Source organism: Notolepis coatsorum (genome assembly GCF_963971535.1).
Source record: "Notolepis coatsorum genome assembly, chromosome: 20".
NCBI lineage: Eukaryota > Metazoa > Chordata > Actinopteri > Aulopiformes > Paralepididae > Notolepis > Notolepis coatsorum.
Genome location: NC_140184.1, coordinates 68,175,810 through 68,196,349, shown reverse-complemented (window position 1 = coordinate 68,196,349; position 20,540 = coordinate 68,175,810).

The following is a 20,540-nucleotide window of genomic DNA, read 5'->3' as shown; positions in this document are numbered from 1 at the left end:
TAGCGTGTAATAGTGTAATAGTGTAATAGTGTGTAATAGTGTAATAGTGTGTAATAGTGTAATAGTGTAATAGTGTGTAATAGTGTGTAATAGTGTAATAGTGTAATAGTGTAATAGCGTGTAATAGTGTAATAGTGTAATAGTGTAATAGTGTGTAATAGTGTAATAGTGTGTAATAGTGTAATAGTGTGGAATAGTGTAATAGTGTAATAGTGTGTAATAGTGTAATAGTGTAATAGTGTAGTAGCGTGTAATAGTGTAATAGTGTAATAGTGTGTAATAGTGTAATAGTGTAATAGTGTGTAATAGTGTAATAGTGTAATAGTGTGTAATAGTGTGTAATAGTGTAATAGTGTAATATTGTGTAATAGTGTAATAGTGTTGCGGGTTGTGTCATTGCACTCAGTAGGGATATCCTCTTTGATTGGTCTATGTTGACCACTCCCCCGATCCTTAGGCCGCGCCCCCTTTTTGTATCCTTTGAACCGTTTGTCATAGAGACTCGCGAGAGACCCTCTCCCCCGTTGGCCGGCGGTGCACAGGCGTCACCCACACTTTCACAATTTCCCCCGCGCGGAATTGTCTAGTTATTATTATTATACATACACAAGTAAAAACAGTGTTCAGACTTGATATTGTTTCTTGCGATAGGTCCTATCGTTATTTGTTTGAATCAATTATGAGTTAACACACACTTTTCTGAACGAATATGCATACAAGCAGAGGTTAAACAATACTAATGTTTAATGTTAATAAATTCAAAATATTCAAACATGATACACACAGTAGTATGATAGACCAGTGTTGTAGTCAAGTCACTAAATCTCGAGTCCGAGTCGAGTCTTGAATCCCCAGTGTTCGAGTCTAAGACCACTCCACTCTGGCAGTCAAAGAGCTGACATACAAATCAAAAAAGGTCTACATCCTCTTAACATGCAACGGCCCGTATACGGCCCTCTTTAGGACGATTTGCCCACCGGCACGACACTGCATTTTGGCGGCCCCTATAGCTTTCATTCTGCGGTTTTTCTCATCCATGTTTTTGCTCGTGACTTTTCACCTAGATCCCCGATTCGTACATCCCCAGGTGGGGTATCATTGGAAATCCACACTCATTGGCTACAACCCTGTCCAATCATTTTCGAGGTCGCCAAATGATTGACGGAACTAGAGCCCCAAGAGTCGGGAGTAGTATTTGAGCAATACTGTGTACTTCGCGCAAGCCTCACATATTGGCATGTAACTTGAGAACCGCTGAACGGATTTTGTCAACTGAAAAGGCTATTGACAGGCAACAAATGGGGCTTTAATTGGATATATATTGTATTAAAAAATATGCACACCCGAGCCACTAGAGGTCGCCAAAGTGCAGGGTTGCAAATCGTCCTCAAGAGGGCCCACATGTGGGCCACCAGCTGCTAAGAAGGAGTTCAGGCTTATGCATGTGCTATAAGTATAAAGTATAGTATTTTGGTTTGCAAAAAATGTATGCAGTCCTCAAGTTCAAGTAAAAAAAAATTCTGCCTGCATACATAAATGACACAGCGGTCACCATTTCAAAGGGAGTTTATTTACTTTGTGACACAATAGCTAAACAAATGCACTAGTGATCAATATATTATGCAAAATGATTAAGGCTGATTACAAAAAAAACAAGTCCCAGTCCTCGTCTGCATCCGCTCAGAAACGTGGATATCTGAGGGAGTGAAGGAGAGGAAGAGTTGAGTATCATCGGCATAACAATGATACGAGAAGCCATGAGACGTGATAATGTTACCCAGTGATTTAGTGTAGAGGGAAAAGAGAAGGGGTCCTAGGACCGAGCCCTGGGGGACACCCGTCCGCAGAGGGCGGGTGGCCGACAGGGTCCCTCTCCATGACACTTGGTAGGAGCGGTCATTGAGGTATGATGTCAGCCATGTCAGCGCAGATCCAGCCACTCCCATTCCTGCGAGGGCCGCGAGGAGGATCTGATGGTTGACTGTGTCGAAGGCTGCAGATAGATCTAGGAGAATCAGGACAGAGGAGAGGCCTTTCGCTGAAGTGCCTCTGTGACTGCAATGAGGGCCGTTTCTGTGGAGTGGCCAGTCCGGAAGCCAGACTGATTAGGGTCTAGGAGGTCATTCTGTAAGAGATAAGCAGTAAGTTGGTTGATACAGCACGTTCAAGTGTTTTAGAAAGGAAGGAGAGAAGAGAGACAGGATGATAGTTGCCTATGACGGTGGGGTTCAGGGTTGGTATTTTTATGAGGGGCGTGACTCTGGCTTGTTTTAGGGAGGTGGGGACCACCCCCGAGTTGAGTGAGGAGTTGATGGTTGCAGTTAGGAATGGGAGGATGTCTGGTGCTATGGTCTGGAGGAGTGGGGAGGGTAGCTGGTCCAGCTGGCATGTAGTCAGATGGTTCGACGTTACCAGTGTCAGGGTCTCGGACCTTCTGAGTCCGAATGCAGTCAATGCTGAAGTCTGAGTCATCATTGCTCAAGTCCAAGTCGAGTCACGAGTCCTGAAAATCACTCATAATGGCAAATGATTGTAGCTTTATGTGCATTATGTGAGTTTCTCTGTGCAGTATATGTGTGTCTTTTAAGAATGAGCGCTGGTCTGCTTTGTCTCTTCCTTACTCCCCTCCCCAGCCCTGATTACTCAGCCTATCTGATGAGAATTAACAGGATTATCAATGCCGCTGCCTTAATTAGCAGCAACGGGCCGCAATTACTGTTGCAGATCATGGGGCTTAAACTTCATAATGTGGAGATTGCTCCCAGGCGGAGGAACTGCATGCTTTTTGATCTTAAAGACTTTACGGATATCTCTGCATGTCTGCATGTCAATTGTTCATTGACATAGAGATATCCATAGAGGCTTTAATTAAGATATGCCTCTCTCTGCATTGCTATTTCCAGTAAGCATGTGGAACAGCGGGTAACTCAAGAGTCAACTATTCAACGTTTGTCAGTGGAAGAAAGTACAAGAGAAAACTATTCCTGTAATCTGGAGGAAATGTCCATTTAGAGTTAATTTAGCATTCCATTTAGAATATGAGCCTGGTTATAATAGAAACCCGTAGAGGGTCAAGGAAAGTAGAGCTACATTCCAAACACGTAGAGAGAGACTTACAGTAAAGGCTTACTGTCTAAATGCCAGTATTCTGACAATAAATCATATGGTCTGAATGCTATTATACTGCAATACAGGAGTTTTTATTTTCTAATTTCTGTGTGTAATTGGACATTGAGTGGCAAGGAAAGTGAAAAGAAACATGGAACAAAGAGAGGATGGCATAACCTGTAGGTCATGAGCTGGACTTGAACTCACAACATCTTAATTACATGGTAAGCAGCTGATCCACAGAGTAAATAAATGGCTGCATTTATGTAGCAGCTTTTATCCAAAGCACTTTACAATTTGTTCCTCACATTTTACACATTCACACACCGACGGTGGAGGCAACCATGAAATGTGTCAACCTGCTCATCAGGAGCAATTAGGGGGTTATGTGTTTAGCTCAAGGACACTTTGACACGCTGCACGGGAGGAGCGGAAATTGAACCGGGAACCTCCGGATTACCAGATGACTGCTTTACCTCCTGAGCCACTGTCGCCCCCAACACAGTATACTGTACATAATATCATCTACTGTGCCGTACCAGGGTTTATTACATTGAGTAGCCTTTTGACCATAATATTTTCCAAACCACTTCACATTTAAAGGAACAAGCCAACATTATAGGAAGTCGGACAAGAAGATAGATACCAATTTCCTCTGTGTGCATTCAGTAGAAAGCCATCCGGCTGAAAGCTAGCCTAGCTTAGCACAAATTAATGGAAACAGATACGGACCACTAGCCTGGCTTAAAACTCCGGGAGAGGTGTTTTTGTCCAACTGCTTGGCTAGCTGGTGCGTATACGCTTCCATTAATAATAATAATTGTTGACAGATGTTGGCTATGGGGCGACAATAACTTATCATGACGACAAGGTCCTCTCACTTCAGCCTTTAATCGGCATAGTTTATTATCACATTGGTACACAGTACATGATACCTTCTCTCTGTGGGAGGTAGGTGGGAAGAGACAAAGAGGGAGGGAACAATCCCTTAAATACCCTCTTACCTGGCGCCAACGTCAATAGCTCCGCCTATAGCGCCCTCTTGTGGAAACAGTTAGACAGTTACATTGCAATCGTATACATCACATAACTTTAACACTCCCACTTACGGCTGTCTTGTATACTGTACAACTTTTTCAAAAACAATCTTCAAAGAAAATAGTACAGCTGAGAGCATCAAAAAGAATATGGCAGTCAATACTACATAACAGGCTATATTTACATACCAAACATGACCTCTGCAAATCTTCTCAATTTCAGTTTGGAGACAGGCTTTGTCATAGCGTCTGCTACCATGTCGTCTGTAGGACAATAAACAAGTGTCATCCTTTCTTCCCTGATGACAGATCTGATTAAATCTGTCGGCACACAGGGTTTCTAGCAATTGCAATGGTTCCCTGGTTGTCTAGCTAGCTAGAGCCATGTATTCGGCTTCACAAGTTGACAGTGCCACTGTGGACTGCTTCTTTGTTTTCCACGAAACCAGTGAGCTGTCTGTGTTCAAACTCACACAATACCCTGTGGTACTTCTTCTGTCTGTGGTGTCTGCCGCCCAATCTGCTTCACTGTAGGCTTTAAGCCCTAAGCCCTTGCTGCTCTTTCTGAAACAAAGCTGTTTATCTGCTATAAAAAAAAACATGTTTTGCTGTAATCCAGTGCTCCTCTGTGGGGTCAGCAAAATGCTGTGACAATTTACTCACTACAAAACATAGGTCAGGGCGAGTACATGTTGTCAAATAAATAAGGTTACCTACAGCTTCTCTGTACATTTTTACATCTGTCAATTTCTGAGCATCCTCTTGGTAGTCTAGCTTTTGATCACATGGTGTTTCCCTTGTTCTACATTCTTGCATGTCAAAACGTTTCAGGATCTTTTCCACATATCTCTTCTGGGATATATTTATTTAGAGTAAATAAATGGCTGTATTTATGTAGCAGCTTTTATCCAAAGCACTTTATGGGATCTACTCCTTCTGTATTTAAACATGGAGTACCATCCTTCTGTATTTAAACATGTAGCTACCCTCCTTCTGTATTTAAACATGGAGTACCCTCCTTCTGTATTTAAACATTTAGCTACAAACCTGGCTTTGTACTTGTCGTGGCCTTCAATACCCTCATTGATTGAGTACACCCATTTTCCTCCCACTGTCTGTCTGCCCTCTGGTAACTTGGTTAGAGTAAAGGTGTTGTTGTCCTCTAGGGACCTCATCTCCTCATCCATTGCTCTCTCCCATTTCCTTTATTCAGGGGACACCATCGCCTCTTTAAAGGTCTGAGGTACTCCACTCACTACTCTGTAGCAGTAATCAATGCTGGTAAGTGTACTGTCATCCTCGTCACTTTCTCTCCGAGCATAGTCTTTCAGATACTTTTGGGGTTTGTGTTCCCGTGAGGGATACCTCCCACTGCATGAGGCACGTGACGTCACCCTCGGGTGCTCCTCGTCATCATCCTCTGGGGGTTGCTGACTGTCTGTCTGCACAACTGTGCTAAGTACACTAGGCTGAGGTGTCTCTGTTTCTTCACACCTTACTCTGGAGTCCAGCTCTGGCTCCTCTGTCTGTGTCTCGTTCTCACATGTTGTCTTTGTGACAAATTTGTCTAGCCTGTGTTTTTGCACTTTCCCTTTACCGGGATAATAGACTAGGAAAGCGGGGCTTCCTTTGTCGTGCCCTACAAAGAGTCCTTTTTCACATCTGGACTCGAGCTTTCCTCTGTCCTGCTGGTAAGCATAACACACTGATCCAAATTCGTGCATTCTAGCTAGATTACATTTCTTTCCTGTCAGTGCTGTATACGGGTTGGTGCCCATGTGCTTATTAAAACACCTGTTTCTTGTGTAAGCGGCTTCTTGTACCGCATAATGCCATAGACTCTTAGGTAAGTTACCAGCTATTAGCTTACACCTAGCCATTTTGAAAAGAGTACGTCCTTCCCTCTCTGCCACCCCGTTCTGGTGTGGGGAGTACGGACATGACGTCTCGTGTCTTATCTTGTTCCTTCTCAACAGTGATTGGAACTCTCTATTTGTGAACTCGGTTATGTTGTCGGACCTCAAGCATCTTATGTTGCCATAAGGGGCTACGTCTGCCAGGAATTTCTCCGTGGCCTCGAGTGTGTCACTCTCTGCTTTGAGAAAGTAAACAAACACTGCCCATGTATACACATCTGTAAACGACTGTACATATTTAAAGCCACCTATGGACTTGTTGCTTACTGGACCGGCTAGATCTGTGTTAACTAGCGCAAGTGGTACCTTTTTCTGTGGGACTTCTGTTTCTCGATTGAGTGAACTTCCCCTTTATGCACACTTCACATTCTTTGTCAGGTCTACGCTTTTCACCTTTAATGTGCATGCCTTCTGTCACTGCTTGCAGTTTCAGTAAATCCTCGTAATTACAATGACCCATGATCTCATGCCATGTCTGAATATCTTGACTGACAGTCACATTACACATATCATTATTATTACACTTGTCGTTGTCATTACACTCTGTTTGTAGATAATACATTATCTTGTACACCTCTATGTTAAATCGTGTACCGTCAGGCTCTACAAGAACATCTTTACCTTCATTGAAGAACACTTTGGCACCGTTTTCAGTAGCAGATTTGACAAAGAATAGTTCTTGTGGGAACGAGGGTATGTAGAGAGCGTTCTTTAACGTCACTGTACACCGGCGCCCCTCACTGTCTATGAGGCATACCTGTGCGTCTCCTCTCCCTTGCGCCAACCCGTAAGTGCGCTTCCCGTCTGCCAGCTCCATGCTGTGTCTCTCCGGCTCGAAGGTGTTGTCAAAGTCCTTGAATCGATTCCTGTCGTTGATGACGTGGGACGACGCACCTGTGTCCACGATCAGTCCCTTCCTTTGGGCCTGCTGCTGCTGCGTTGGCTGGGTGACGTACGCTGTCTGCGCCCCGAATATGAAGTCCTCTCGTCCCGCTACTCTCCGGGCGTCGTCTCGACTCGTCTCACGTCCACCGTCGTCGCCATCTTGTTCACAGCCGCCATCTTGTCCATGCGCATACCGTGCGCTCTGGTCGCGTTTCTTTCTACACACTTTGTCTGTGTGCCCCGTGGATTTGCAGAAGCTACACCAAACAGTCTTTGTGCAGTTATTTTTCCGATGCCCTTTTTCTCCGCATCACCAACACGCCAGCTCCGTCGTGGGCCTGGTCTTCTCTCTCGGTGCCGCCCGGGCCTTCAGTACCCTCTCTCCCGCCTCCGCGGTGACTGGGTGTGTGTCTTCTGAGGCCTCAAAGTTCTGCAACTTGGCCTTGAACTCTCCCAGCTACATGTCCGCTGAACCGTGTGTCACCAGTAGTGTGAGCGGTTTGTACAGCTCCGGTAGTCCTCTCATAACCATCGCCATCATTAGTCCATCGCTTGGTGCTTCTCCTGCACTCTTAAGCGCCGTAATGATCTGCTCAGCTCTGATGACGTATTCGGTCACAGTCTCGGTGTGCGCCTTCTTCAGCGTGGTTAGTGTTATGTAAAGGGATACGATTCGGGGTCTTCCCCGTCCGATATAATGTTCTCTCAACACTTTCAGGCTCTCTCTGCCTTTGTCCTTAGTGTCGCGGAGTATCAGCCCCAAGCTTGTGTCGTCTAGCAGTGGTGCTAACTCACAGTATGCGTCGGCATTTTGCTTGGTGTCCAGGGCTCGCACGGCCTCCGTTACTTCTCCTGTGGAGGCCGTCAAGATCGCTGTCTTCAGTCCCACACCGTGCATGCAGCACAACATTCGCTCTTCCCAGAGCTCATAGTCCTCTGCTCTTCCGTTGAACGAGGGCCATTTGCTCTTTCCTTTGGTCACCATCCCTTTTTGATGGTAGGCGTATCTTTAGCTCCCGTTAGCTTAGCTTTAGCCACGCGGTGCTCCCGGTGCTAAACTAGCCTATACTTTAGCTAAACTTGCTACCTTTATTATTTCGCCCCTGCGTGATCTGGGCCCATAACCTGTTGACAGATGTTGGCTATGGGGCGACAATAACTTATCATGACGACAAGGTCCTCTCACTTCATCTTTTAACCGGCGTAGTTTATTATCACATTGGTACACAGTACATGAGACCTTCTCTCTGTGGGAGGTAGGTGGGAAGAGAAAGAGAGGGAGGGAACAATCCCTTAAATACCCTCTTACCTGGTGACAGCGTCAATAGCTCAGCCTATAGCGCCCTCTTGTGGAAACAGTTAGACAGTTACATGCAATCGTATACATCAAATAACTTTAACAATAATAATAATAATAATAATAATAATAATAATAATAATAATAATAATAATAATAATAATAGCTTCATTTTATATAGTGCCTTTTAAAAAGACCCAAGGTCGCTTTACATAGGGGAACAAAATATCAAAAGTAACAAACATAGTGGACAGACAAACATACAAAGTGAGAAATTAGGGGTTAAAGGCCAAGTTGAAGAGGTGGGTTTGAGCAGTTTTTTTATGAGTCCAGGGTTGGGGCATTGTGGAGTTCTGCGGGGAGGGAGTTCCAGAGGGTGGGAGCTGCCACACTGAAAGCTCTGTCCCCGAAGGTCCACAGTCTGGTTCGGGGGATGGAGAGCTGAACAGTGTCCGTGGATCGCAGGGACCGTGACTGAGTGTAGGGGTGGAGGAGGTCAGTGAGGTACTGAGGTGCCAGAGCGTGGAGGGATTTGTAGGTGAGCAGGAGGGTTTTGTAGGTGATGCGGGAGCTATCTTCTTGTCTAAGCTATCTTCTTGTCCGACTCTGGAGAAGACGGTAAGCACATTCCTCATAATGTTGATGTGTTCCTCTAACCCTTTCACTACCAAACTACCAAATGGTTAACCCTTTCACTACCACACTACAGAAGGTGGAAGTGGAAGTGCCCACCTCAGTCATTGTGTTTAACCCTGTTCATTTCCCTGTTGGTCATACCTGTATGCTAACCAATGTGACTACATTAATTAGCCAATGGCTTTGCAGTAGGTTGCAGTTACTCCAAAATTAAATACAAATGAGCCTGCTTGATAAATACATGTTAATGTACATTCGATTAGATTCAAATGTATTGTCATTATACAGCACAAGTACAGTACAATGAAGAGGTTTGGCATCCAACCAGAGTGCAAATGTAACAGTAAAGTGCAATAGAAATATACAATGTACAGTATAGTAGTAGTAATAGTATTAGTATTACTGAGTAATAGTGCTAATCAGAACTATGTACAGAGTAGTAGTATTGATATGTACAGTGGGGCGACAGTGGCTCAGGAGGTAGAGCGGTCATCTGGAAATCTGAAGGTTCCTGGTTCAATTATTGCTCCTCCTGGCAGCACATCAGTGTCCTTGACACAACCCTGCTTTTCCTTATCATAAATTGATCAATAGAGACCGTATTAGATCCCCAATTATCATATCATGGGAGATCCTTGGAAGGCCACACTCATTGGCTACAACCCTGTGCAAAGATTTTCGAGATCGCCAAATGATTGACGGAGCTAGAACCCCGGGAGTCGGGGGTGGTAATGTGTACTTTTGCGTACTTTGGGGCACGCCTCACATATCGGCATGTAACTCGAGAACCGCTGAACGGATTTTGTCACCTGAATCGACAGGCAACAAATAGGGCTTTAATTCTATCTATATATTGTATTAAAAGAAATGCACACCCGAGCCACTAGAGGTCGGCAAAGAATCGTCCACATGTGGGCCCTTGGATGTTAAGAGGTCAATGTTTTTAAATATTTTTTTGTAGCCAAGAGTAAAGACCATAACCCTATCAAAACCAGTAGTCAAAGTGTATATTTTCATTTTTACCGATGTTTTATATGATTTATCGGAAATACAAATTTATCGGAAAATGCTAATTATCGTAAAAACCGCAAGAAATGACTAAGTCCATATTCAACCCTGCCATTGGAAAGAGGAGCATTTTCCCTATCCATAGATGTATGATTTGGCCATAATAAGGTCAAGATCAAGTTCAAGGTCAAATATGAATTTATAATTAAAGTCGATTATCATTAATTACTGTATCTACAAATCCTTCTGTTTAACCTGTTAATCTGTACCCTGCACGCACGCACGGCACAAATCAAACTTGACCCACTTTGTAACCTGTGGCTGTGACTTGTTGACACAGTGATCGTTTTGACAGCCAGTAAATAAGGTCACTCAGGAATGCATAATGTCTAAACGAAAACAAGTAAGCCTAACCAATTTTGGTGTGACGAAGACAGTGAAGCTGACAGAGCAGCAGGAGGCGGGATCATTTACAGGCGACGCCGTTACAATTACACCTGCTGCTGGTGCTGCTCCGGTGGGGACTATTATTGACAACGCCCGGTGACCGTGCCGGCGCCTGCGGTCGTATCAGAACACAGGATAGGATACTGTAGACAGTGTTGGATGATGATCTATCATCTATCTAACTAAATGGATACTTTTTTTTTATCATGGAATGTGCTGTGGAAGCCCAGACCGTCCAGACGGCCGGACCTCAACAAGTGAGTTGTCTAGTATTATGTGTTCTGTAGTTACTGAAACTGATTGAATATATGACAGGATTCAAGAGGTTTATTTGTCACATACATACATACACAAGGCCTACAGGCTACAGGCTACAGTAACGTCTGCGATCACAGTATCCTCCAACAATCCCCCCCCCCCCCCCCCCCCCCCCCACCCCCGCAAAAAAATATTATTTGGCTCACCCAAAGACCATGCTATGGTTCGCACACTGCTGGGGGTATGTATTTCCAGTGTCAGAAATATTGTGTCTGTTACTAGGCTGAGTAAATTGTAATGAAGAAAAGGAGAATATAAATTATGATTTATGATTTTTGCATATTTGATCAAAAATGTATACGGGTAGGAGAAAATGCTCACTGAGCTCATTCACCACCTTATTGAGATCATGTGTACAAAAAATCTAAGCAAATGAACCGCGGGAAGATGATTAACAGCAGGTTGGCACCTTGCATGGTCGCCTCTGCCGTTAGAGTGAATGTGTGAGTGAATGGGTGAATGTGAGGTATAACTTGTAAAAACGCTTTGGATAAAAAGCGCTATATAAATGCAGTCCATTAATTTACCATACAGGCATAAAGACACTATGGTAGTAGTCATACTGGCCAGCAGCGTAACTAGTAAGGGTGGGTAAGGGATATGTACAGATATAGATATAGTCAAGTCAAGTCAAGTCAAGTCAAGTCAAGTCAAGTCAAGTCAAGTCAAGAGTTTTATTTGTCACGGCATACAAGCATACAGTGAAATGTGGGGGGTCATGCCTGCAATGATTGTGCAATAATACAAGTAATAAGAATAAGACATAACAGGTATAATGTTCATAAAGTTTACAAAAAGCATGGTAAGACATGCTAAGGTCCTGCGATAGTGCAATACAATGTTAGCTACAGATGAGGCACTGGGTCTTATGTACACTACTATACAATGCTATACTATACAATCTACAGTTATACTATGTTTCCTTATGCTAGCTTGCTATATCCATCTATTTACTATACAAGAACCACTCCTGTTCTTTTTTATTTTAATTTTAAATTTTTTAAAGTGACCTTTCCATTGTGTAAAGTATAGTAAAGTATCCATATCAGTGGGGGCTGCTGACCAAATTTTTTGGTGAAGCACAAATTATTATATTATATTATATTTATAAAACATCCCCCAATGTGTGTGTCAGTAGTGGCTGATGAGTTCAAACGTTGGGGAGGACGGGAGAGATAAAAAAAATGTAATAAAGAAGTACAGACACAAAGTTGCTAATAACTGTATATAGAAATAATAAGTGGAGCTGGTGAGGTTAAATTTGTTATGAATATCTTGATAGCTACAGAAACCCCGTTCGTTGAAGATATCTCCCAATGTATGTATGCCCTGCTTTTCCCATTTGGGATATCTGATAGGTCGTTGTGCAATAAGGAGTGCATTGTTATTAAATAGGGGAGAATGGCTATGCCATTTATGTTGGTTAGTAAATTTTTTCTGTGTGTCACGCCATATCCGGATCACATGTGTAATAAGAGGGCCAAATTTCAATTCGCATTGGTTAATTGATAATTTGGTGTATACTATATCCTACAGTCTACGTGGTGCCACTATGTTTTCTTCTAATGTTCTCCAGGATACAGATGCTTGAGAATCAAACCAGGTGGACCCATTAAAGATACCACTTGAGCACCACAGATATCACAAATTCTTTTATGAAAGGGAGACATCGAGAGGCTTCATATCTGACTTTTATCATCACTTACTTACGTCTTCGTATGGAATCCTTCCCCTAGACTCAGTTTGGAGGAAGGATATACCAGACTTGGAAGTAGATTTTGATTGGCCTGAAGTCTGGGCAAACGTTCGACTAGCGTCACGCAACCCGGATCATCAACAGATTAATCTTAATTTTATTCATAGGACTTATCTGACTCCTATAAGATTGAACCGAATGGGGCTTAAACAAGACTCTCTATGCTCCTTGTGTCTAAAGGCAGTGGCGAATCCTTATGGAAGCCAACGGAAGCCAGGCCTCCCTATCAAAATATGAATTAATATCAAATATGAAATATGAAGAAAAAAAATATATATATATATATATATAATTTTTTTTAATATAGTTTACATTCTTTTTCATGTGTTATAATTTTTTTTTTTTTTTTTTTTATGTCTCCCTCTTCTCCTTCTCACTCTCTCTAACACATCAGACTCACTATGCTCACTGCAGCTAGAGGAGAGGCAAGGGGTAGGTGTCTTTCTCCAGCCTCAACCATGTGATTCATGTATGTAGAGTCCAAAACCGATACTAGCCAATCAGATTCGAGCTGACTGCCACACCTTAAAAGTTTAAAACGGGGCTGTGAGCAGAATAATTAGTCTGGCATCCCCTCTGCACACCTCCCCTCTGCACTCTGAAAATTGTATTAACCCGTGACTGCTCCCACGGGCCGAATATTGCCCCGATCCTCGCGATATTAAATCCACGGGTACCTCTCGGTGTGCCGAAGCTTTTCCTAAATCACTTCCATCATCGAAAACGAGGGGAAAAAGTCGGCTCGCGACCCTGAAAATGTTGCATGATTTTAAAAACGCTGTATTAAGTGAGCCTATTATGAGATCCACGCGAGCTTTCTATCGTGGAAACATCTGGGCGTCCCGCAACTTTTACTCATTCACATGTAGCCCCGAAAATGCTTAGAAAAGGAAAGCCGAAAGTGTGGAATAAACTCGCCGAAACGGAAAAGTTGCCCACGGGCGCGCCGTGATTCCGATCCACGTGAAAATATTCATGGCCATAGAGGAGACCGTGGGACACCTTTTTGCAACCGACGCGGCGCGCAAAATCGTGCAAGGAAAAATGGGACCAAAAATGAACCAATGCTCCAGCAGTATTAATGACCCTGATGTAAACAAGACAAACGTCTTTCTCTGGTCTTTCTCTGGTCCCTTATACAATTGTGTGTATTGAGCCGTACTGTATTGTACCCATTCTGCAATCTGTTAAATAAATAAAAAGAAAGTTTGACTGGCCGCCGAGCCATACTGTAGTGTACATGGTGACTGCTTGACTTAAAAAAAATAAAAAATAAAAAAAATATATTAATAAAAATATGTAATAATTTTTTTTTAATCATTTTATTTTGGCTTCCCCTGTTATTTTACCCATGCGACGCCACTGTCTAAAGGGTGATATCGGTACATTTATGCATATGTATTGGGAATGCCTGTTAAGATATTCTGGGAAGAAGTAATCATGCAATTATCAGAATTTTTATCTCTGACCATACCTGTACTTCCTTCGGTATTGTTGCTGAATAATGTCTCTCAGTTATCACACTCTGTACATGTAAAGAGGCTAATCTTGTCCGGTATTACGGCTGCCAAAAAGCTAATAGCATCACGTTGGATTCAGCCAGATAAAATGTGCCTGAAGGTTTGGATTCTTACCTATCTTGATGTGATTTATTTAGAGATATCTACCGCACGAATCCTAGGTGTTAATGAAGCCAGCATAGCAATTTGGTCAGTTGTGGTGGAGAAGATAAAGTATTATGCATTTGTAATCCTTGGTTAGAAACGAAATAATGAATGGATTATCCAAGGGGGGTCCTGAGGGGGGGGAAGAAGAGCGAGCAAGAGCATATGTATGTATTGTATTGTATTGTAAGTATTATGTATATATCTCGTAACCTACATTTATATTGATTCAAATACTGGACTGCATAGTCCTGTGATTTATTGTGAATATTTACTGTTAATGTTTGTCTAGTTTTATGTCATGTCAAAAAAATTATAAAAGAATTTGTTCAAAAAAAGATAAAAAGAAGTACAGACACAGTGTGGTTATGAAGACAGCAGACAGACATTACAGTTAAAGACAACAGGCACTAGTAATAAATACCTTGGAGTAACTCTTGACACACACCTCACTTGCACACATGACAACAATAGCTTAGTCAAGAAGGCAAATCAAAAACTTTTTTTTTTTTTTTTACAGCAAGATCAGACCATTTCTCATCCTCACTGTTTCAAACACATCTACATGCAATTGTTTAGCAATTTCATGCAAAAGGAGCTTATAAAATACATGGTAAATGTCCATCCTGGACTCACCACTGTCACTCACACTTCCCTGCTATAACCTTTCAGAACTACACAAAAAATCTAGCCACTAAGTTCTATTTTATGCTCAGAAATAACACTTACCAACACTCACAGCTTTACTGCCAAGACACAATAGGCTACAAGTCAAGAAGTATCACCACATAATAACAAATAATTATGGACTAACATCATTCTTCCACACAAACAGCCAAATCTGGAACGAGATCCCATTCCACATCAGAGCAATAACCTCCATCTCACACTTCAAACAGGCCTACAAACTACATCTGATGCTAGAAAACCTCTGCACTCACTGTGTCATTTAGCACACACACAGTGACACACGCACGCACACACGCACGCACACGCACACACACACACACACACACACACACACACACACACACACACACACACACACACACACACACACACACACACACACACACACACACACACACACACACACACTGACCACCCAGACTGACTAAAGTAACTCAACAAAGCAACCCACAAGTCCAGAGATTCACACTGGCACTGCAGTGATGGTCGCATCTTATTTATTGTTATTATTCGTTTGAAATCTAAACCGTTTGGGATTGTTTTCCCCTTTTCAAATTTGGACCAAGCTGTATTCTCATGCTGAGCAGCGGAGATAACAGCAGATTTGATCCGTAGCTCGCACGTTTATCCCTTACATGTTTTCGTCACACCAGGCTTGTGAAACGGACCCTCCGCGCGCGACTGCTTGGGACTTGTTGTCATTTCGCCTGGATGTACAGAACGCATCACCAGATCAATCTCACATGCACATCACTCAGCACTATAGGAAATGAACGACACACACGCGCGCGTGCACACACACACACACGCCACAGCGGACCAAAACAAATCGCTCGTTACTCACATGCGCTGGTCTCCTCCGTCGTAAGTCTGGTCTCTGTAAACTGGATGCTTGCAGACTGCAGAGGGGAATCCCTCGTGTCACGCACTCGCATAAGCCCATATATGGACCAAGTTGCCAACTAAGAAATGTCCGCAGTAGCACTCACTCACCAAAGCTGTGTGCTGCTCACATGAAGAGGAAGGCAGCACAGCGGTTCTTCCTCTGGGCGAACGTTTTGATGACTTTGGGGGAAAAAATTGAGAAAGACAGGACAGGAGCTTACTAAACTACTAGCTTGCTAACCTAGTAGCTAGCTACAAGTTAGCTTACACAGTCCAAGACGGCACGTTCACGTCCAAGTTCAAGTTCAAGTTCCTTCAACGTAAACTACAACTACACTACATACCCTATTTTGATTGGATAATTATATTCTTAAGCCCAACCTGTGCACCTATATTTTGCACTGAGTGATTTACATCTGGCCATTACTGCAGTTATGGGATCAGGCCAATTCAGAGAGCTCAGAGCTGTCACTTGGACATTTTTGAAAAAAATAAAAAAAAGAATTCACAGAGGAAAACATTTATAATAAGAAAAATATATAATAATAATAATTAAAAAATATATATATATATTAACACATTAACTGCCATGCTTCTATCCATCAATGTAGGCTCACTGCCACCAGTCTAAGCCTATGGAGATGTTCACCTTCTTTGCAGGGCTATAACTTTTTTAATTGTATTGCTAAATTGACATTACTATGGCCCATTCAACATCGATTATCTATTGTTCAGGATGTAGGAACGTTATACTTTTTCATTCATAGATTCTTCCAAAAATACCTTCTAGAATATAAATATGTTTTATCGTTTTTTGCAGTCATTCATAGAACGTGAGTTATAGGCATAAACGCATAGATTATCAACTGCCGTTTATTGCCGATACACGCTATATTAAAAATTTCAACTGTACATGATCGTATACGTTATGATTCATCATGCGCGGATGAAAGGGGGGGGGGGTCATTTATAATTCCGTGATCGTCAGTAAATGCTTTATGTAGTATGGGTGATATCAGAGCTGTTTGCAGTGAAAAGAATAAACAATCAAGCTGAAAGTAACGTTACTGTCCTCTTACCGTTCGCCGATGAGACTGGAGGAAAAAGATCCCACTTATTTGACGTTGATTATTGAGTTATGATTATTGACCAGATCCACTTCCGGTTGTAACTCGCCCGATCATCCACCAGACGGCGGTATTGAGGCGTTGCACTGTTGTGCAAAGTCCCACTGTATCAGCAGAGGCTAGGTGGCGGAATTATGAATGCCATGGCGAAAATTTTTTATATGTTCTCAATAACGTCATACAGCGTGGTTTGGCAGAATTCGCATGACCAGCAAACCCGTCGTAAGCCGTTTTTGGCGGTTAATGTGTTATATATATATTTTTTTATATTACTTTATATTACTAGTGAAGCACTGCCTCACTAGTAGTCATGCAATAACCTCCACTGATCCATATAGTATCTACAGATATGTAACAGGGATTATATGCAGGTATTAAAAAAGGAGTGGTGATGTTTTGTTGTCAGTTTTTTTGTTTCTTATTCACTGTATGAAAAGGCGCAAATGAATCTCCTCTCCTGCTGAAATGCGAACGTCACACGGGACCCGCTGGCCCCCCGAAGCTCCCGTCCTCTGAACCTCCTGTGATATCTCTGTATCCCTGAATGACAGGCGACATGCCACTATGGCGAGGAGAGCATGTCAGTCCTCACCAAGCTAAATCCATCTGGTCCCATGTGCCGAGAGGGGAACATCTGTCTTCATCAGCGGTGGTTAACTGGCTGCAGGGAAAGCGGCGCATGTTATTCATTCAATATTTAGATGAGAGGGTCAAAGTGCTCCCGTGGGGGATGGAGCTGGTTCTCTGATGCACAGGCGTGGGCCTGATCTGTGGAGAGATGAGACAGATCCGTCCAGAGCCCCTCGTGTCCTCTCCCTGTCAACAGGGATGGTAGAGTGGAGGGTAAACACACCCAAACTCAGCTTACAGACCCGGTTTTATTTTCAAAGTAGCATATTACTCACCTTTACATAAACTGATATAAACTTTTACGACCAAAATTCCTCGTACACAGTATAATGCGATGTAAGTCACACGGAAATGGTAAATGGTATATGGACTGCATTTATATAGCGCTTTTATCCAAAGCGCTTTACAACTTAAACCTCACATAAGATAAGATAAGATAAGATAAGATATTCCTTTATTGATCCCCTTGGGGAAATTCAGGCATCATAGCAGCATGGGGGGGAGGGGGGGAGGGGTACAGGTAGTAAAACAACACAGTATACAGGTAGTAAAAGACAACACAGGCAGTGTAAACAATTTGATCAATATGGTCAATATAATTTACTATCTGACTAGCTGAGGAATATTCACATTATTCACAGTGTCACATGAGGTGCAGTATGCAAGAGGTAGTGTTATAATTTACTATCTACTGAGTATACATTAATCAAAGTACCAGGGTAGTCTACTTTGTCCCCCTTGGGTTCCTATAAGTCCCAGGTCAATGTCTGGTAGCAGTCGCTGTCGCTGCCCCCTGTTGTGGGGCCTGGAGGCTGCTAGTCGCTGCCCACTGTTGTGGAGCCTGATGGCCGCTGGTATGAAGGACTGTCCGAGGCGGTTAGTTGAGTGTCGGGGGGGGGATAAGATATCTTATCTTATCTTATCTTATCTTATAAGAAATAGGAAATAAGTTATTGTTGAAGAAATAGATAAATAAAACCCTTTTGAAAACATCACGTTTTCTTTTTATGAGTGGTGGTTGTTGGCGTACCAGCCAATCAGCCGTCCGTATAAAAAAAATTTCTCTCACTACCGCATCACTGCAGGAAAAAGCATCCTCTAACCCCCCCCCCCCCACGCCCTGACGATCTACCTCTGATTGATACAGTAATATCCCAGCACGGCAGCATATTAGCTTGGAGGCTAAATGATGGACGCCGTCATGTTGAGATTGGGATCTGTGGTGATTTAGGTATTGACACGTTATGCATTAGGTGGAATCATGGTGTATGTGATTTGGTGTGTGCTATACAGGGGGAGATAAGCAGCGTGTGTCTGGATGGTTATCCAACACACAATTTGTTGGAATCAAATGTCGCCACGCAGACGGGGGGGAAGGTTGTACAGGATGACATTTGGAGAAACACACATAAACACACAGCAACTGTATAAATATGTAATGTGCACGTACACAAATTCAAAATAAAATTATGCTTTGGGTAATTGACACATCGATATTTAAAAAATTACATGTATGTAACATGTATAGTGTTACAGTGCTACGGTGATGATCTGTATGTATATTTAAAAAGGTGACTGTTATTACAATGCTGTAAAAAGACAGTCTAAAGCTGATGTTAATCTGAGAGGTGCAGGTTGTATTTGATATAGAGATTCAGGTTTGTACAGATTCTTCTCTGCTGCTCTGTCATACAATATTGAATGAATAACATTACTGCGATTGAAACACTGCACAAACACGTATGCACACACACACACACACACACACACGCACACACACACATACACTAAAATAACATTTCCTAATAGATCCCTATCCAGAGATTGTACTGTATGTTGTTTTATTTCTGTTGGTTTTCAGGTATAGCATATTCAGCTCTGGCTGGGGAGAACACACAGCTCCTCTTGGTTTGTGTTCCTCTGTCATATTAAACTCACAGTCAGTTCACTCTGAGAAACAGTGTTCCTGTTCCTTTTCTTAGCAGCTTCACAGTGCTGCTGGTTTTGCTCCTGTGTTCCTCAAATCAAAAGGTAGAGAGGGGAATTCTCAATACATCTCATCTTCACGCACATACCATTCCATACCATACCATACCATACCATTCCATACCATACCATACCATACCATACCATACCATACCATACCATACCATACCATACCATACCATTCCATACCATACCATACCATACCATTCCATACCATACCATACCATACCATACCATACCATACCATACCATACCATACCATACCATACCATACCATACCATAACATAACATTATCATACCATACCATACCATAACATAGCATACCATACAATAACATAACATAACATAACATAACATAACATAACATAACATACCATACCATACCATACCATACCATACCATACCATACCATACCATACCATACCATACCATACCATACCATACCATACCATACCATACCCAAATTAGACCCAGGCAACTACCGCCCTGTTTCTATCCTTAAATCCATCTCGAAAGTCATGGAAAAAATAGTATACGAACAGGTCGAAAAGTACCTCGCGGAAAAAAAACGAATCTACGAATTCCAATCTGGCTTCAGAACATCGCACTCCACTGACACATGCCTTCTCTATTTGAACGACCACATCAAACAAGAGGTGGACGCGGGCAAATACTGCGGCATGGTCATGCTGGACCTACAAAAGGCCTTCGACACTGTCAATCACACCATTCTGATTGACAAGCTAAAAGCAATTGGTTTTGATAGTCTATCAGTGAGCTGGATACAATCCTACCTGGAGGGGAGAGAACAGATGGTGGAGGTAAACGGTACCCTATCCCCCCCCCTCACAGTGAACTGTGGTGTTCCACAAGAAAGCATACTAGGACCGCTACTGTTCCTAATTTATGCAAATGACATGTTGTCAGCTTGTGACTGCAACTTGTTCCTGTTTGCGGACGACTCAGCCCTGCTGGTCTCTGACAAGAACAAGTTACAGGTTGAACAAACCCTAAGCTCGGAACTAGGCAAAATCTGCATATGGCTCGCCAATAACAAACTATCATTACACATGGGCAAAACAGAGTCCATTCTCTTCGGTTCAAATAACAAGCTCAGCAAGACCGACGGCTTCTCAGTTACAGTGGGAG